General features: G+C 45.6%; 1 pseudogene; it reads right to left on the bottom strand.

Moving 5' to 3' along the window:
- Positions 1-2402: 2402 nt before the first annotated feature.
- Positions 2403-2520, bottom strand: LOC126482808 (5S ribosomal RNA; annotated as a pseudogene).
- Positions 2521-5293: the final 2773 nt, after the last annotated feature.

Raw genomic sequence — 5293 nt, 5'->3', positions numbered from 1 at the left:
AAGTGAGGGAACGAACTTGCTCCTTTTCCATCAGTAGTGTACCGTAGGTCGCTGGAGAAGCAAAGCGTACCTAGCGACTGAATAGAAGCGCACGTCGATACAGTTTTCAAGAAGGATCATTGAACGCCGCCCGGGATTAGCCGAGCGGTCTCAGGCGCTGCGGTCATGGACTGTGCGACTGCTCCCGGCGGAGGTTCGAGTACTCCCTGGGGCATAGGTGTGTGTTTGTCCGTAGGATAATTTACGTTAAGTGGTGTGTAAGCTTAGGGACTGATGACCTTAGCAGTTAAATCCCGTAAGATTTCACACACATTTGAACACTTGATCATTGAACAGAGGCGCAAAACTAAGATATACATCTGAAATGTCAGTCTCGCGTAGCATTATGGAGCATGTATTATGTTTGCGTATTATAACACTTCTGGAGACCGAAAATCCCCTTTGTAGGATTCAACATGGGTTCCGAAAACAACGACCGCGCGAAATCTAGCACGCTGTGATCGCCAACGACACCCAGAGAGCAGTAAATGTGTCTTCAAATGGCTCTGAGCACTATGGGACTTAACTACTGAGGCCATCAGTCCCCTAGAACTTAGAACTACTTAAACCTAACTAACCTAAGGACATCACACACATCCATGCCCAAGGCAGGATTCGATCCTGCGACCGTAGCAGCAGCGCGGTTTCGAACTGAAGCGCCTAGAACCGCTGGCCACAGCGGCCGGCCCAGTAAATGTGTTTATGTGAGTTCTTAAGGGACCAAACTGCTGAGGTCATCGGTTCCTAGACTTATACACTACTTAAACTAACTTATGCTAAGAACAACACACACACACACACCCATGCCCGGGGGAGGACTCGAACCTCCGGCGGGAGGGGCCGCGCAGTCAGTGACGTGGCGCCTTAAACCGCGCGGCCACTCCGCGCGGCGAGCAGTAAATATCGGGGCCTGAACTGATAGCGTGTTCCACGACTTCCTGAAGATGTTCGATCCGTTGTAATGAACAAAATTAGAGACAGATTATCTGTCTGACTGGAATGAAGAATTTTTTATAAAACAGATGATACTGTCGTTTATCGACTAATAAAGTCATCCGAAGATCAAAACAAATTGCAAAACGATTTAGAAAAGATATTTAAATGGTGCGAGAATTGACAGTTGAACCTAAATAACAAAAAGTGTGAGGTCATACACATGAGTGCTAAAAGGAGTTCGTTAAACACGATAAATCAGTCAAATCTAAAGGTCGTAAATTCAACTAAATACCTAAGAATTACAATTACGAATAACGTAAATTGGAAGGATCGCAATGAAAATGTTGTGAGGAAGGCTAACTAAAGAATGCGTTTTATTGGCAGGACACTTAGAAAATGTAACGGATCTGCTAAGGAGGCTGCCTACGCTACGCTAGGCCGTCCGCTTTTAGAATACAGCTGCGCGGTGTGGGATCCTTACCAGATGGGACTGACGGAGTACATCGAAAAAGTTCAGAGACGGGCAGCACGTTTTGTATTATCGAGGAATATGGGAGAGAGTGTCACTGAAATGATACAGGATTTGGACTGGACATCATTAAAAGAAAGGCGTTTTTCGTTGCGAAGGAACCTTATCGCGGAATTCCAATCATCAACTTTCTCCTCCGAATGCGAAAATATTTTGTTGACATCTACCTAGATCACCACGATAAAATAAGGAAAATCAGTGGTCGTGCGAAAAGGTATTGGTGTTCGTTCTTTCCGCAAGCTATACGAGATTGGAATAATAGACAATTGTGCATTGGGTTCAATGAACCCCCTGCCAGGCACTTAAATGTGATTCGCAGACTACGCATGTAGATGTAGATGAAACACAACATGCGATTTTCAACGGAGAGGAATCTTCAGATGTAAAAGTCACTCCGACTGTACTCAAGCAGAGTATCATAGTACCATTACTTTCCACAACTTATGTAGATGATCTAGCGGGTGCCGTCGGAAGCTGAATGGGGGTTTTCACGGGAAAGGAGGGGCTCTAAGTACAGTGACTGGTATTTGACTGTCAACATAAACAAATATAGCGTATTGCGCATTAACAGGAAGTAAGACCTCGTTTACTAAGGTTACCTGATTTCGGAACAATCATGGAAGAACGAACATCCATAAATATTTAAGAGTTTACGTACGGAGTGTTTTAAAGTGGAAAAAACTAAAAAAAACTCCTCTAGAGCAGGCCATGAAGGCCTAACGGCACCGACCGGCCGCCGTGTCATCCTCAGCCCACAGGCGTCACTGGATTCGGATATGGAGGCCATGTGGTCAGAACACCGCTCTCCCGGCCGTATGTTAGTTTCTGAGAGCGCGGCCGCTACTTCTGGATCGAGTAGCTCCTCAGTTTGCCTCACAAGGGTTGAGTGCACCCTGCTTGCCAACAGCGCTCGGCAGACCGGATGGTCACCCATCCAAGTGCTAGCCCAGCCCGACAGCGCTTAACTTCGGTGGTCTGACAGGAACCAGTGTCATCACTGCGGCAAGGCCGTTGGCGTTTTAAAGTGGAACGACCGCGTAAAACGAATCGCGGCTGTAGTGGAGATGCCAGAAAGATGTATTGGGAGAATCCTCACGTTATGTAGTCTACCCACAAAGGAGGTAGCTTACAAAACTCTCGTTCGAGCAGTACTTGGGTATTTCTCGTCTGGGATCCGTAACAGGTGGGACTGCTAGAGGAGACGGATGTGGTCGAATGCAGAGTACCGCGTATCGTTAGCATTTCATCTAATATGCCGGAATGCGTCACGGACATGCTCAGCCAACTCTAATGGCAAACGCTGGAAGAGAGGCGTCTTGTATCACGGTGTGGCTTTATTGTGTTCAGTAAGTAACTATGCAGTTTATAACTTGCCTTATTAAAGTCATGGAAGTTATAACAGGTGCTGGAAGTTATTCCCTTGAAATTGAAGACACAGTTGCTCACGTTTCTTCTTGTTCTTGAAGACGTTGTGCAGAACATCGGGAGCGATGGTCCGAATGTGACGTGTCAGTGCAGCTTGGAGTTCTTGTATGATGTGCGGATTGCCTTCATAGGCCTTACCCTCAACGGACCTCACAGAAAGTAATCCGGTGGAGCCAAGTCGGGTGAGCGCTGACCTGAGAGTCCTCGAGGGATGATGGCGTCACCGAAGATGTCCTTTAAAAATTACATCGCCTTGTGGACGGTATGTGCAATCGCCCCTTCTTTTAGGAACCAGGCATTCTCAATTTCATCCTCATTCAGTTCACCTAGGAAGGGCTCCAGAATCCGGGTGCAGTACCGTTCTGCATTTATGGTGTCCTGAAAGAAGATTGGTCCAATGATGCGTTTACGAGTCACGGCGCACCAAACACCAAGCTTTTGATCATGCAGTGGGGACACCTTAAATACATGCAGATTCTCCATAGTCCACACACGACTATTCTGGCTGTTCACGTAACCGGATAGGTGAAACCATACCTCACCCGTGTAAAACGTTGTGTGCAGAATCCCCTCACCATTGCTCTGCAGCAAGGACAGAAACTATTTGGTCCGTAACTTGTGATCTAGCGGCTAGCTTTGCTACTTCTATATCATGGGGTCCCTGGTTTGATTCCTGGCCGGGTTGGAGCAATTCTCTGCCCGGGGACTTGGTGTTTATGTTGCCCTCCTTATTTCATCATCATCCTCATCATTCGTGACGGTGGCTAGATTAGACTGTGAAAAAAATTGGACTGTGCAAAAATTGGGACTTTCTACCGCGCAGTTCTGTGCCTCACAAGCCAAACATTATCATAATCAGAAACCAGCTGCAAAAATTCACACGCGCCGGGTGATAGGTGTCTCTCAGTTGTTGCACTACCGACATTTTGTACGAATACACGGACAGTGACTTCTACATCTACATCTACATTTATACTCTGCGAGCCGCCCAACGGTGTGTGGCGGAGGGCACTTTACGTGCCACTGTCATTACCTTCCTTTCCTGTTCCAGTCGCGTATGGTTCGCAGGAAGACTGCCGGAAAGACTCCGTGCGCGCTCGAATCCCTCTAATTTTACATTCGTGATCTCCTCGGGAGGTATAAGTAGGGGGAAGCAATATATTCGATACCTCATCCAGAAACGCACCCTCTCGAAACCTGGACGGCAAGCTATACCGCGATGCAGAGCGCCTCTCTGGCAGAATCTGCCACTTGAGTTTGCTAAACATCTCCGTAACGCTATCACGCTTACCAAATAACCCTGTGACGAACTACCGCAGAATCTTGTGAGCAGAACAGACGGCACGTGGGCCTGCTGATCTAGTCGTCTAACCGATTTTTTGGGACTTTGCAGCATCATGTCTTGCACAACCGCCACCTTCTCTTCGGATGTGGATGACCTGTCTGATTTTACAGCATTATAAGCGCTTCCGGTGGTTCCGTACAGCATTGTTGTTAGGCATGTTCACTGCTGGGAGCTTTACTGCAAATGCAGCTTCTACTGCTGAGGTAAACTTGTCTCCATTCCATGCTCCACAAGAAACACTCTTCGTTCAATCGTCAGCATCATGACCTGGATCACAATGATGTTACACAAGACTGAAATCTGGTTTCGCAAGACAGAGCGGATCAGGTTGCGGTAAAGGGCCCAAATCAGTTGCTGCTAGCTGCGAAAACATACAAACTTTATTTGTTAAAAGTATTTAATCACACATGCCCTTAAGAGAATTCAGAAACAAAACGGCTGAAGGCCAGAACACAAGTTATTAAAATTGCGTTAAGGAATATACACAGCTGAATGCCTTAGTTACAAAATAGAAGAACTGAGGGCTTAAGGCCTGAATAACAAGAACTCATACAAAGAAATTTTAAAAGATTTTAGACAAAGACCTTCCAAATTTTACTTTAAGTAGGTTGAAGTCCTAATCTTAAAATACTTCACATAAGGTTCGGCTGAAGGCCATATACTGCAGGTAGAACAACTTAATGCTTAAGGCCTGGATAACAAATTAGGATAGTGAGGAAAATTTTGAAATTTCAAATGATTCTTTCTTTGACGGCTGAAGGCCGTATCTTAAAATATTTCACATGAAGTTTGGCTGAAGGCCACATACTGAACATAGAACAACTCAAGGCTTAAGGCCTCGATAATAAATTTTCAAATGATGATTTTTTAAATTTTTTTTTTTACTTCAGACGGCTGAAGGCCATATCTTAAAATATTTCATATAAGGTTCGGCTGAAGGCCACATATTGAACATTAAAACAAACTAAATCAATACATGGCGAGAGGCATCGCACAGTACTTGAGACAAAAGAAAATCA

This window comes from Schistocerca serialis, chromosome 5 (genome assembly GCF_023864345.2).
Source record: "Schistocerca serialis cubense isolate TAMUIC-IGC-003099 chromosome 5, iqSchSeri2.2, whole genome shotgun sequence".
Taxonomy (NCBI): domain Eukaryota; kingdom Metazoa; phylum Arthropoda; class Insecta; order Orthoptera; family Acrididae; genus Schistocerca; species Schistocerca serialis.
This window is presented reverse-complemented; position numbering and strand designations above follow the sequence as displayed.